At 36.0% G+C, this 15924-nt stretch overlaps 1 pseudogene; it reads right to left on the bottom strand.

Moving 5' to 3' along the window:
* Window positions 1–284: 284 nt before the first annotated feature.
* The window catches only part of LOC138144129 (WW domain-binding protein 2-like), a 19461-nt pseudogene continuing 3821 nt past the window's right edge, over window positions 285–15924 (bottom strand).

The following is a 15924-nucleotide window of genomic DNA, read 5'->3' as shown; positions in this document are numbered from 1 at the left end:
TCCTCCTTTATGGGAAGCTGTGTTAATGCAATGAGTAAAATGGAAATGGCGACTCAAGTGCAAAGTCCCACTGATGAAGGTTGAAGAGAGGTGTCAATATCTCCAGGCCAGCTGGAACTCTCCCAGGCTACTCCACTTCTCTCCATGCCTGTTACCACTAACTACACACAGGCCTAGAGGAAAGGCCAGGTCTGACAAAAGTCTCCTCACCACCTCCAAACTCAGCATCAGGGAGAATAAGGGAGCACATGAGTGATGAGGACACATGAGTGATGCAGGTGCATCTACTGGGTTTTCTTGTCTTCTGGGGGGGTAGTATGGAGGTGATGGAGGCTGGTTTGTGGGTATGTAGATATTATGGGGATTGACAGTGTTGTATCAGGTGCTGGCAGCAGCTTTGGCAACTTTTGCTTCAGCTGCAGCAGCAGATGGGACATCAGGGCCACCAACAGGTAGTTCCATGGGTCCAGGATATGGAGGTGGTGTGGGCTGCATATACCCTATTGCCCCATTCATCATAGAGGCTCCTGAAAACTCAGGTGGAGATGGTACATAGGGATAGCTTGGAGGGTTTGGGTACATTCCATTGGTAGCTGGCACAGGAAAAGCATAGGCTCCATTGGGCATGTAAGAATACCCATAAACTCCATTGGGGATTTCACCTATGGAGGCTGGGGCAGTCACTTGTAGAATTCCCAGTCTAAATTCAATGATGCCCCCTGCTGCAAAAATTAGTCTGTATATGTCCCAGTTACCTCCTGCTTCAGCTTTCACTATTCGTCTGATGTAATTTGCACCAAACACAGGCTGTTTAATCTCATAGTTCTTCATTAGATAAAATGACATCATGAATGACTACATGGAGCCTTTCCCTTGGACAGAAAAATAACTCTGTAAGCAGTGAAAAAGAAGCTGCCTTTCTTGGTTCCTTTGAAGGCATCTGTCACGTGATCCATGTCACTGAAGGAGTGCTCCAATGATCGTAGGTCATTACAATGTTCTCTGTGTTGTTGAAAAATTACTCTGTTCTCCAAGTGGTTCCTGTTGAGCGCCGTGGCGCAGACACACAGACAGCTAAGGAATTGTTTTCTTCAGTCAATGTTTGTCCTTCCTTTTCCAAACTGTTGCCTCTCTCTTGAATGCCTCTCATTTCTTTTCCCAATTTTTCTTCTACCTCTTTTATTTCACTTTTAAATTTCGTTTTGACCTCTCCAAGAAGGCTTTTTGGGCTTAAGATCAATTCATATTCCTCTTTGAGATTTCTGATGTATATACATTGACAATATTTCCCTCTTCTGAGTTTGTCTTTTGATCTTCCCTGTCACCATAATATTTTTTTATGGTCAATCTTCATTTTTTCAATTTGTTCATTTTTAGCCTATTTTGTGACTTTTAACCTTGAAATTTCCTTCTGGGATATAAGGGACGTGGTCCCAAAAATATTGTGCTGGTGGCCAGGGGTCTTGTCACTGGTTTTTTATACTGGTCATAGGTGCTGGCAGTTTTTTCACTGAGCTGGGGTGAACCAGAGTAGTTATGCCTATTTCTTTCAGGTTTCCAGGACTAGCAGCTTGCCTTCTGCGTTGGGACTGGAGACCTCACAACTGGCCTGATGAGCCAGTACTGAAGGCCTCAGTTACTAATCTTTGTTGTGGCTAAGAGAACCTGCTGGCTTACAGGGACACTGTTTGCATATGGCTGTGCTCCCCTTTTAAATAAGTGAGACATTTTTCCTGAAGTCCTTCTAAATTGTCTTAATCTGGAAAGTTGTTTCACTCTATCTTTTTGTAGATTCTGTCCCTCTAGAATCTATCTAGAGGTTTGATTTAATTTTGGTTCTTAGGGAAACTGGGGAGAGCTCAGGCAACTTCCTGGCTTTTCTACCATATTGGTTCTGATCAATTTGAGGATTTTCTAAATATAAATTCTATCTAAATATCTATCTATCTATCTATCTATCTATCTATCTATCTATCTATCTATCTATCTATCTATCTTTAAACATATATGCATATGTGCATGTACACATATACATTTATGCATACATGGATGTATACATATGTGTATTTATATAATGAAATCCAGTGCTGAAAAATTGTGAAGTAGTGCTCAATGCAACTGACTATGAGAAGATTTTTAAGAGATAAAAGTTTTGGAAGAGATGTTGTGATGAATGGGATAGTGACTCAATTATGGAAATTTAATAGGATTTCCTTGCCATAGTAAAGGCCCAGTTTTAGAGACACTGCAGTTAAATCTCTGTCAGTTACTTTCCAGCTTTGGCAAATCATTTTTTCCCTTTCCTAAATTTAAATTTACTCATTTGCTAACTCAGGGCCTCATATCAAATGCTTTTTAAGGTCTCTTCCAATTCAATTTGATTCAGCGTGTTATACACCCACAATATTCTCTACCTGGCATAATCATAGGCACTGAGAATACAAAAGCCAAAGCAGAATTATTTCTATTCTGAAGGAATTTATATTCTATAATATATATTTAAATAAACACAAAATATGCAAGATTTATACAAAGGAATTTTGGATATGGGAAATCCACTCTAACAATCAGGATATTGGAAAATATTCAGGAGAGGGCTCTTGAACTGCCTCTTAAAGATTAGGATTCCAAGTAGCAGAGGCAGGATAGCATTCCAACCATGAAAGAAGTGCCTCAATATATGATGCACATAGAAAATCACACGAGGTACAACAAAAAGTTCTGCTCAGCTAGAATGTATATAGAACAATTTAACAAGAAAATACCTAGAATGAGAGGAGAAACATGCAATGCACCTAGAAAGATTGTTTATAGCCAGATAGTAAAATATTTTAAATACCAAAAGTAGGAACCTATAATGTATGTTAGAGTCAGTAGGTAATCACTGAAGATTCTCGAGTAGGAAAGTAGCATGTTTACACATTTTTAACTTTAATATCCTATAACTATATGAAGTTTTTATCAGGAAAAGAGTATTCGGTTGAATCTTAGTACTTTTTGAGCATCCTCTAATTTCTCATGGGAGTGGAAGACAATATAGAAATATTATTTTTATAATAAAGTATACTGCAAAGTTGCTATTAATCTGATGTTAATTGATGAAACTTGATTGAGAAATAATACCACTTTTGGTGCTCAAGCCAGTACAAAAAGTTTTGATCAATTGGGATGAACAATTCAGCGTGACTTACTCTCCTTACTATATTTATAATAATGGCATTTGGCATTTAGCAAGAAGTAAGCTAAAAATAGGGCATTAATTCAACTAAGTGTCAGATCTTGCACAAAGTGAATTCAAAGGTAGTCAGATATGAAAGTTGTGAAGGAAGTAGTGGTTATTTCCAGCAAGATCTGTAGGCTTACAATGAAAACTTTTTTTTTAAATAGAATGTTTAGCAGTATTACTAAGCTTGATTACCAAATGACCTGCTTACAAGAGGCTGGGCAGGCAAGAGTTGTACTATAAAATACCTCCAGAGCAAACTTCTTTGAGTTTCTACTCATTGGAATTTGAATAGAATATTTGAATGGAAAGATCCCTGAAAGATCAAAGAATTCCAGAGTTAGAAGGGACTTCGGGATGGCTAGGTGGTGCAGTGAGTAGAACTCGGCCTGGAGTCAGGAGGACCCCAGTTGGGATCCAACCTCAGACACTTAACCCCCATACAAAAATCCTAGCCCTGTAACCTTGGGCAAGTTACTTAACCCCAATTGCCCTCCAAAAAGCAAAAAAAAAAAAAAGAGAGAGAGAGAGAGACTTCAAGGTCTCTTTTGTCTATCCTGTATTTCTGTGTCTCCAAAAGAATTTCCCATCCCACCAAGTGGTTATATAGTTTTTTTCTTGAAGATTGCTGATGAAGAGAACCCTTTTCTTCCTGAAGCAGATTATTCCACTTGGAGCCATTTATATTTGGTAAAAAGCTTTCCCCTTCCTCCAACACCATGCCTCAAGCTATCAGTAAAGCATATATCTGACTTTTTTTTGTAATATTCACACCATTTCTCTTAGTTCACCCCTTGCAAACAAAAAGGAAAAACAAAAGACTTACTAGTTCATCCATATATTACAAAAACCCATTTTATTTTGTTCCTCACAGCCCCATGTAAGAGGTCAAATACAATTTTGTTGGGTATTATGATTTAGAACTGAAAAGGATCTTAGTTTCCAACTACTTCATTTTACAGTGGAGAAGAGTGTTAGAGAGGCCTTATTACTTAGTATAATATCATTGAGTCAGAGATTTAGAACTAGGAGGCATATCAGAGGTCATGTAGTCCAACACCCTCATTTTAGAGATGAAGAAACTTCAGTCCAGTAGGTTAAGTGACTTTCCTAAGTTCACACAGGTGGAAAACATCAGAGGTAGGAGGGTCACACAGCTAATAAGTGACAAAGCTAGAACTCAATTTAAATATTTCTGATCCTTAATTCAGAGTACTTTTTTCTTCATACTGGGATATTGTAAAGTTTTATAAATTGATGTATTCCCTAAATCTTGTGCTCACATATAAAACACAATTCAGTTCAACCTTCTAACCTTGAGGAAATTGTCCACTTAATGAGAATTAGTTCCTCAAACTGTTGGGGGTTAATCATTCCTGTGACTTGTCTGCATAGATAAATGTTATACTTCTCCTTTTCTCTCCTCATAGTGTGTCAGTAACTCTTGAATCACAGTAGTACTGATAAGGGTCACCATAAAATGTTGAGGTATTGAGTTAGGGGTGCTCGAGACCCCAGAACACCAATACGCTGAATCCTTCTGAATAAATTCAACTCAAGTCTTTCTTCAGCCAAAGAAAAGCAAAGTTTGTTTGGATAGACTCTTCAGGAGCCTCAGTATCTGTGAGCCTTGCATTGGACAACAGGCCAGAATCATCTGACAGTTGAGTCTGTACTGGATCATTCTCAGCTCTCCCACACCTCATGGAGGCAAGTTGGGACTTATATACAGAAAGGTTGTGAGAGAAAGGAGGGTTTGGTCTAGGGGAGGAGTTTGGGGAGGATCTTCAGGAGGAATCAAGATAGGTTACACTCCAGTGTTGAGAGATTAAGGTGGGAAGTAGCTGGAGGCTACCTGGAGATAAGACAATTGAGGGTTTGGGAGGATGAAGGGTGGGGCTAGCTGGACAAAGGAGGGCTAGGCTAGTAACTGTGGCTGAACCAAAATGAAAGGCTTATGGCCTCAGGCAAATGCCTCAAGGAAATGGGAAGATTCAATCAGAGTTCAAGGGGCTTCCTAGAGCCTGTAGCTCATCAGTACTAGGGAATCTATTCACTTTGCATTTAACTCTGGGTAAAGTGGAGACCAAAACCTGAACTACTGATTTTATGTTCTAGCTAGGTCACTGTTGGCCTAATAAGCTTTGAACTCAATGGTTTAGTTCAGGTTCTTAAACCTGATTTCTGCTAGTTTGTCTATAGAATGGGGTGAGGAAAATAGAGCTCATATTTGGGAAATAGCTGGAATAAAAAAAAGTGTTAAAACTAAATATCAAATCTAAGAAAATTTGAAAATATTCATGAGAGAAAAAGCTATTCACATCCAGAGAAAGAACTAGAGTCTGAAGGCAGATTGAAGCATTCTTCTCTTTCTTTTTCCTCTCTTTTTCATGGTTTTCTCTTTTATTCTGATTCTTTGTTCCCAACATGACTAATGTGGAAATATGTTTAATATGATTATACACATATAACCTATTAGGGAGGTGGGAGAGGATGGAGAGAGAAAAAAACTTAGAACTCAGAATCTCATAAAAATGTATGTTGGAAACTATATTTACATTTAATTGGGAAAAATAAAACACTATTAATGGGAAAAATAAATATCAAAGATGCTTAGGTATATGAAGATACATACAGATGTGCATTCTCTCTCTCTCTCTCTTTCTCTCTCCAGATACATGAATTTAGCTGAGTAATGATTGACACATAGTAGGTCCTTGATAAATACTTGTTGACTGATTATACTGAATACTAATTTTCTTCTCTTCATAAAGTTATGTTTCATCTTCACATGCTGTCAATAGAAACAAAGAGCGGGAGGCTGATTGTCAGTCTTTTGGTAGTCACTCTAAAAGATAATATGTCAAAGGAGAAGGTGATCTATGAGATATCAATATCACAACCTATCTTTCTGTTGAGTAAGAAAAAGCTGTACAGGATAAATTAAGAAAAGAAAAAAAGCCCTAGAGAACTACATCAGAGCTTTATGTCTCTGAGAGACTATTATGAGATAGCTCTTGTAAAGGATTATGTTTTCAGCATTTTAAAAAGTCATTCTAGAAGCCATGAACTATATGAATAATTTAACTAGGCAATATTTATAATTCAGGTTGATTTTTCTGTTCATTAAGTCAACATTTGGGCATAATCTCTGACCCATGAAACAGTTCAGAAAGCAGTTTTTACTGCACAACATTTCTAACATTAATGATTTTGGGGAGTTTACTGGTAATTTTAAATCTTCACCTAATTTGGTGCAAAACTACTGGGATTTCTTCCTGGGTTTGTCCTCATGTTATCAAGTGCTGAAGGACACACTTGATATGAATGAGACTACCCATTACCTAATCAAAATATTTTTAGTTGAGTCCACATGAAGTGAGGAGAGCTTAAGAATAGATTTCACTAGGCCAAAAGGTAGCAATAGCCAAGATGTGTATCAAATTCCTACAGAGGCACATAATAGAAGAAACTTGCATGGTCATTTATTCTGAGAGGTGACCTAATGGAAAATGCTCTTGAACCCCAACCTCCAACATTGTGTGTCTGTGTGTGTGTGTGTGTGTGTGTGTGTGTGTGTGTGTAGTGGGGGAGGTGGCGGGTGAGCAGGCACACACAGGTCCTAGGTAGTATAAGACAAGAATCCAGCCTTCTAGAGAAAAAGGGAGATTTTCTGGGTAGCATTAGCCTGACAAGGGAAGGGAAATTGCCTTATGGATAGCATCAATTTTGAGAATTTTTAAGTCTTTGAGTTTGGGCATCAGAACTTGTGGAAAAAATAATGTTTATAGTAGAATTCTTGATTAAGTATACTTGTTAGAGAATCATATAACTCCTGTGACTGAAGAACCAAAGTCACATCATGGGAAGAAAAAAAAAAAAAGAAAACTTGTTAGGAAAGTTGGAGGGCAGTTTGGTAGAAATTATATTTAGGCCAATTACTTCTACCCTTATATCACGAATAGCTCAAAACAGAGAGAAGAACTAAAAATGGATATCTCTACAACTGTATATGAGAAAGAATTTTTAAACAACATGAGATAAAGTAGGTACTAAAAGAAAACAGACAAATTTTGATTCTGTAAATTTAAGATGAACAAAATCAGAGAAGATTACAATTAATAGAGGAGGAAAAATATTTAATTGAATATTGTTGATAAAATTTGTCATGCAAATATACATGGAAATGATGTAAATATATAACATCAAGAGAAATCCCTTAATAGATAAAAGTATAAGGTACAAGAAGAGTTTCAAAAAGAATTAAAAATTGGTGAAGCAGGAAAACTCCATAAGTAAAACTCCATATGTTCTACCAATAACCACCTCAAATACCTATAAAATATGACTCTAAACAAATTTTAGAGCTACAGAACCCACAAAGTGACAGAGAGAAACACATCTCCCACTGAAGGCAGCCTGGAAGGAGGACAGAAAGGGTCTCTAGCAGCATGCTGGGAGCAGAGCCTAGCCCCTATGAACCTGCAGTTTTAGCCCCAGCATAGCCATAACCAGCCATGATTGGAGGAACTTTGGGAGATTGGATCACCAGAAGCTGTGGTAGTTTCCAGAATTATCAACCCATAAATGCCAAAGACAAAGTGAGAGGTCAATATGGACTTTGGAAACAGGGGGTCCAGGAGTGTGGTCTGGCTTCTGTCCCCAGAAGGAGAAGTGGCTGAGGCCCTGTGACCCATGCAGGCACTGCCACATGACATTTTCAGAGCTCCTGGCCTGCAAATCATAGGGGGCCAAGTGACCATTCAGAGGGGTAATTGCTCTTGCCTTAATGTGCCTGGATCTGGATCACCGTGCTGGGTGGAGGTCCTGGGGTTTGTGACCAGGTGGCAAAGCCTGTGGAGGCTTCTGAGAGGGCAGAAAACTAATAGCTCTTGAAGCTATGAAAACACAAGCAATTTGGAAAAAAAAAATCTCCCCTCTGGAAGCAGAGTTCTACTGTGGCAAAAAGGTCAAAAGTCAAGTAATTGAGTGGCAACATGTGCAAGCAAAGGAAGCAAAGCAAACACAGCAATCCAACTTTTGATTCCTTTTTGGGGGAGAAAAAGGATCAAAGCATGGAGCAGGAAGAAGACAATTAAGTCAGAACTCCTGCACCAAAGATTCCAAGAAAAATATGAACTGGTAAAAGGCCATAGAGGAACTTAAGAAGGATTTTGAAAATCAAGAAAGAGAAGTGAGGGAAAAATTGGGAAGAGAAATGAAAATGATGCAAGCAAATCATGAAAAGAGAGTCAGCAACTGAAGAAAATAACACCTTAAAAAATAAACTAACTAAAATGGCAAAAAAGCTCAAAAAGCCAATGAGGAAAAGAATAACTTAAAAAGTCAAATTTGCCAGATGGAAAAAGAATTTCAAAAGCTCACTAAAGAGAATCATTCCTTTAGAATTAGATTGGAGCAAAGGGAAGCTAATAACTTAATGAGAAATCAAGATACCCTTAAACAGATCCAAACAAATGAAAAAAATAAAAGCAATGTGAAATATCTCATGGGAAAAACCACTGACCTGGAAAATAGATACAGGAGAGATAATTTAAAAATTATTGGACTACCAGAAAGCCACGATCAAAAAAAGAACCTAGAAATCATCCTTCAAGAAATTCTCAAGGAAAATTTCCCCAATATTTTAGAACCAGAGGGCAAAATAGAGGTTGAAAGAATCCACCAATCACCTCTTGAAAAAGATCTGAAAAAGAAAACTCCTAGGAGTATTATAGCCAGGTTCTGGAATTCTCGGATCAAGGAGAAAATATTACAAGTAGCCAAGAAGAAATAATTTGAATATTGTGGAAAGACAATCAGGATAACACAGGATCAGGCAGCTTCTATATTGAGGTATCTAAGGACTTGGAAATTCCAGAGATCAAAGGAGCTGGGATTAAAACCAAGAATCACCTACTCAGCAAAACTGAGTGTCATGTTTCAGGGGAAAATATGGTCATTCAATGAAATAGAGGACTTTCAAGCTTTCTTGATGAAAAAAAAAACAGAGTTTAATAGAAAATCTGACATTCAGATACAATAAGCATGAGAATTAAACAGAGAAAATAAATCATAAAGAATTTTTCAAAGTTGAATTATTTGCTTTCCTACATAGAAAAAATGATAATTATAACTTATGAAGCTTTTCTCAGTATGAGGATAGTTGAATTGGAAATTGAGGGGATGCCCATCAATTGGGGAATGGCTGAACAAGTCATGGTATATTAATGTCATTGAATATTATTGTTCCATAAGAAATGATGAGCAGGCAGACTTCAGAAAAGCCTAGAAAGACTTACATGAACTAGTAGTGACTCAAGTGAGCAGAAACAGGTGAATATTATTCATACTAACAGTAACATTGTGTGATGACCAACTGTGATAGACTTAGTTCTTCTCAAAGTGCAAGAATATAAGAATTACAAAAGATTCAAGATAAAATATTCTGTCTACCTCCAGAGAAGAACTATGGAGTCTGAATGTACATCAAAGAATATTATTTTAGGTTTTTATTTTACATATTTTATTTTATTAAAAAATTTAAGAATATCATTTTCTCTTTCTTTTGGTTTGTGTTTCTTCTTTTTTGTGGTTTTTCCCTTTGGTTCTAATTATTCTTTACAATGTGTGGAGATGTTTAATATGATTGTATATGTATAGCCTATATCAGAATCCACATTGTTTTGGTGATTGGGGAGGGGAGGGAGAAGGAAAAAATTTGGAATTCTAAATCTTACAGAAATGAATGCTGAAAATTAAACATGTATGTGTACATATATACACACATATTCACATACATGTTTATGTATGCATGTGTGTGTATCTCTCTCACTATGTGTGTTTGTATGCATAAATATTATATAAAAATATTAGGGTTATTTTTTATGAGTACACCATAAGGGAACATGTAAGCTTTCACAGATGATTTTTCACAACAGACTCTACCCTCTCCCATATGAATGATTAGACCCATTCCTTTTAAATGATATGAATTTCACTGATAATATTCAGGAATTTGATGAAAATAATATAAGTCATCTTAAAAATGGAAAATATTATTCTTAATAGGAATTTATTTGGAACTACTAAATGTGTGAATATGAGCAAGTCATTTCACCTCATGAGGGAACTGTCCCAGAGAATTCAACTGTTGAGTTCAGTTGAACTTCAAAGAGGAGAAGCAGGCACAAGTTATCCAGGAGAGTGACTTGAGTGAGGTGTGCAACAGAGCTGCTGTGCCTAGAGAAACATCATGATAGAAGGAAAAGAGAAAGTACATTGGAGTCAGAGAGCATGAGTTGCCTTGGCTACATAGATACCCTACGCATTTGCTTTTCTGCTAGTGTACTTTATGTATGTACATTCACTATTTTACTAAATCTCTGCCTATTTGTAGAAACATTAGCCTGGGATTTTAGGGTAGCCCAGGTAGTATATTGCTGTTATTTTTTTTTAATGCTTTTCAGAACATCTCCCAGGACACTAAAATACATACTAGGTCAGCATGTGTTTCCCTGCTTTAGACTTTATTTGATATCAGAGTATCACTGAACATTGTATTATTGAAAATAGTCATCTCTAGAACCATAAGCGACATCAAGTTTCTTATGTGTTTAACCCTATGTGTAGAAGGCACCTTATTTAAGGAGAGTTTTTATATTTTTATATTCTTTCATAAGTCAGCATTTTAAAAAAATCAATAAACAGTATAAAGAATAGTGTCATATTCTTTATACTTCTCATTCACTCATATATGACTGAAGATGTGGTCTGCTGTGAAAAAGCACCTATGAAAACTTGCATGTTCCATTATGGTGTTCTCATAAAAAATACTCCTGATGCTTGTATAGACTACTTTTATAACATTTTATCAAAGTAAGCAACAGGGTGTCATACATTGTTAATTTCTTATTGTTCCCCCTTTTCATGGAAGAGAGTGATTAGGAGGGAATAAATATCCTCTCTATGATACTTTTCATTTATCTGAAATCTTTCCCCTTTGAGGATCTGAAAATTGAGGGACACTCAGCACTGATTTCCTGACATCCTTTATGTCAGGTCTAACTACTCTTGCCAACTTCATATTCATATTTGCCGTTTGACAGGTCTTTGCAGAGTACATCAGGTTCTAAGGTGATAGAATGTAAATATATTCATTACCTTATCATCACTAATGAGAAGAGCTCACTATTAAAAGAAAGCCTAAAACTATTTCATTATGCCTCTGTTCACTCTTTCCTACAAATTTCATCTACAGACCTCTAATGGCAGTCTAGATTAGTTGGATTGCATGCCATAATGTGTTTCAGGGTTTTCTTCTCAGCTGCTTTTCATTGATTTATGAGGGGATTTTTGAAGAGAGGAGTTGAGGAGTGTTCTGCATTTTTTTGTTCCATTGGCAAATTGATGTCAAGAAATTCCCTTCACCAATGCAAAACTAGAATTTTTCTGCAACTAGTCATGCTGGAGAATTTTAGGGCTCATGGAGACATTAAGTATCAATGGTCACATGGCCAGAATTTGTCTGAGTTAGGACTTTAATCTGGATCTTCCTGATTGCAAGGCTATCCCTTTATCCACTAATACATACTACTTCTTGAGGCAATATTTTTAATAACATAAAGATAAGACAATAATAACTTTTGGATCTGGTAGGAAACAGAGATTCCATAGCCAACACCTTCATTTGACAGGCATGTTTTGTCTCATGCCAGGATCTTTCTTCAGGATTTTTCTCTCTCAATTGCTTTTTAAGGATTTGTGCAGTGATTTTTTTTTTTGGAGGGGGGGAAGAAAATTGTTCTGGACTTTTGATTCCATTAATATAAGAAATTCCTGTCAAGAAACTCCCTCCACTCATGGAGATAAATAATTCATCTACAAGTACTCTTCTTAAGAGAGTTCTGCAGTTACTGAGAAGTTAAGGGGCTGGTGTAAGCTAATATAGTCAATATATATTACAGGTAGGATTGCACCCAGTGCTTTCTGACTCAGAAACTACTTAAGGCTAGTATTTTGAAGCTTACAAAACATTTAAATTCATGACCTCATTTGACCATCCTAAAAATCTTTTAAGCTAGCTTTATTGACCATCAACTCCCATTTTACAAATTAGTAGCTGAAGCTCAAAGAGGGAAATTAACTTTCTTAATAATTTCATAAGTAATAAATGAGAATTAGGTATCAAGAGATTCTCTTGATGCTTATTCTGATGCTTTTTTCCTCTACATCTCTTGTGCAAAGGGTTCAAAGAATCTCTGGCTGCTGAAAAAGTTCTTAGCTGATTTAATCCAGTAAGGCACTGAAAATTCCTACATATTTCTACTCACAAATTAGATGTACATCCTGGGCTCCATGAGTCCTGACTTCTTCCATTATACCAAATCATAAAGTTTAAGACCAGTGTTACCTCCAGTTGTCTGTCATTCTCCAGTCAAGGAGTCACACACCCTCCAAATCAAACTTGACTACAAATAACTTTTTTTTAATAATTTTAAATAGGAGGTAGTTGAAATATGGCCACAAACCTAATTAATTCTCCAATCTATGTCTGGAATCCAGGTCTCTGCAGACTTCAGATACAGTTGTCTTCTCACTGCTTCTACTGTATTCTACATTGATGACTAAATTGATTTCTTTTAAAATGGCATTTGAAATTTTTATTTGTAATAACCCCTATCCAACTTTCCAAATTGTGGTTGATAGCTAGGTGGTGTATTGATTAGAGTCAAGAAGACCTGAGTTCAAATAAAGCTTCAAACACTTAGTAACTGTGTGACCCTGAGCAAGTCACTTAACCTCTGTTTGCTATAGTTTCCTCATCTGTAAAATTAGCTGGAGAAGGAAATGAAAAACACTCCAATATCTTTGTCAAGAAAACCCTCAATGAGGTCACAAAGTGTAGCACAATACAACAACTGTTAGTTTACTATACTACAGTTATTAGATATAATTTTATAATATATGGAGTTGGCATTCATTCTCTTCCCATCTCCCAACCTAATTGAGAACCTTAATTTTTTTTTAATTAACAAGACTTTAGAAATGATCTGCATGTTTTAAAACACATCCTGGATATGTTCTAAACACCCTAATTCTGTGCAATCAATGTATGTAAGCACGAAGTTAATTAAGTCAGGCATTTAACATCTGGACATAGCCATGTCTCAGCATCCCAAGAATTAGTATGTAGGTTTGTTATTTAGTTTGCATTGCAATTTGGATAGTGGAGAAGCCAAAGTACAAACCAGGTGAAATCATATTCCTCAGCAGAGGGAGAGAAAAATGCCAGTAGTATTACAATGAATAAATCCTAAGAGTTCTAACTCAGTCTTTCCTAAACCACAAAAGTGTCATCTTCAATATGATTAAAGCATGATCATCATATGTTCCCACAGCACCCTTAGTGAAAGGATAAAGTTTAAAGCTTATTGACTTTTCAATCCATATGCAAGAGTGTTAGGACCACCACAATATCTTAGATAATTATAACCACATCCTTGAAGCACATTGCTTCAAGCAATGACAGGACAATCTATGGATTATGGGAAGATAATTAATAAATGAGCCTTTAGAGATCTTCTAGACCAACTTCATTTTCAGGAGTTACTGTATAGATGTATATTATAGTATAAAGAGTCTTGAACCAGGAATTTTCAGGCCATACCTCTGACCTGTATTGGTTACATGAACCTAGGGACCTCATTAACCTCTCTTGGCCCTAGAGAATTCTTTAAAAATACAAATGGCAGGAAATAATGATTCTATGCTTTTGTACCTGATCTTTCTCACTGGGACTTCCTTAAACATTGTTTTTTTTTTAAATCACTCCAAAATGTATCTAAATATAGCAGTGTCACCTAAAATTAAAGAAATCAATCAAGGTTTATGCACAATACTTGCAGAAAAGCTTGCTACCAATTTTGGAAAATAGATTTAGCTCTAGAAAGTACCTAGATATCTTTTAGCCCAAAGTAATCTTATATATGAAGAAACTGAAACCCTGTTTAGTGACATTATAAAAGTCATAGGGATTATAAGGCAGAGGCAGGGTTTAAACAATGGTCCCATTACTTTAAATCCAGCATTAGTTCTATTTGCCAATGTTGACTCATGTTTTCTGAGTTATCTTCAGGTTCAGAAGTCAATTATGCAGTCGAGACTTTTTTTATATGTATATACTATATATGGAGCAAAATGCTAAATACTGGAATGGAACAAAATTTCTCAAAGAAATCACATGCTAATGGTTGGGGGACATTAAAGTAAATATAAAACTATATATATATATATATATATATATATATATATATATATACCCATATATATATATACCTGCACACAATACACATATGTACATAAATACTACAATTATCTATTATAGTTCTATATACATATGCACATATTATATATGTGTATATATTATGTATATATGTAGCTGCATATGTGTAAGTATGTATGTATCTATATATACATGCAGCTAGGTCACTCGGTAGATAAGAATGCTGAGCCTGGACTAAGACCTAAATTTAAATTTGATTTAAACACTCTATAAACAGTAAATTTCAACATTTGCTGGCTCTGCTATGGAAGATACATCATTTAAATTTTTTTGCCTCAGTTTTCTCATTGGTAAAATGAACCAGAGAATGAAATGGCAAACCACTCAAGAACCTTTCCCAAGAAAATTTCAGATGGAGTCAGAGAGTTGGATAACACTGAAACATCTGAAGAGAAGCAAGATTATATATAATATATGTAGACATGTGTGTATACATATATAAACACACATTTATATATACACATAGCAAGTTTATATGTAAATTAAAATCACACTTTCTAAAGAATGTCCTTATTAGTTTCCCCAGATTATACTGAATTTTTTAATATATCTGTATGGGACAGATTGAAGATATTCATGGACAATTTCATATAGATCACATATATATTTCATTTGCCTATATATCATACAAGATAGGATATACATATATCATAAGTGGGAAAACTAACAAGGACCTCTCTTAGAATGTGGAATTTTAGCTCAGTGAAGGAATGGAATAGAAGAGGAGGTCGGGTGGGAGAGTTTTCCAGAAATGAGGCACCACAAGTACAAAGGCATGGAAATGGAATCTGGTTGAGTGGCAGGAACAGCAAGCAGAATAAGTAGGTTGGATAGTAGAGTGCATAGACATGATTAAAGTATAAGATGAATAGAAAGGTAGAAGGGGTCAAGTTGTGAAGACCTTTAAATAGTAAACAGAGGGCTTTCTGTTTGATCCTATAGATAATAGGGAGGTACTGGAGTTTATTGTGTAACTGTTGGGTATAGGTCTATGATGTGATCAAATTTACATTTTAGAAAAATCACTTTGTCATGTGAGTGGATAATGATTGGTATAGAGGACCTCATGAATTCATGATTTTACTATTCTACTTAAATATTTATTTATTGTTATATTAAGTATTAGAGTTTGTGAATTTGGTGCTCACAACTATTTATTTCTTTATATAATTTGCCTAATATTGGGACACATATCAACATAGCCCAAGCTACATAATAATTCCATGGCTCAAGTAGCTTGGGATCTCTCAAGTGAACTTAAGACACATAATCAGACAATCAGGCAGGCAGAGAAGAAATGGCTAAATAGAAAGGAAGGAAGGAAGGAAGGAAGGAAGGAAGGAAGGAAGGAAGGAAG

Source organism: Petaurus breviceps, unplaced genomic scaffold, assembly GCF_028583685.1.
Source record: "Petaurus breviceps papuanus isolate PSGF00001 unplaced genomic scaffold, PetGlider_PUasm1.0 90686, whole genome shotgun sequence".
Lineage (NCBI taxonomy): Eukaryota > Metazoa > Chordata > Mammalia > Diprotodontia > Petauridae > Petaurus > Petaurus breviceps.
Note: the sequence above shows the minus strand (reverse complement) of the source record. Positions and strands in the feature narration are given on the sequence as shown.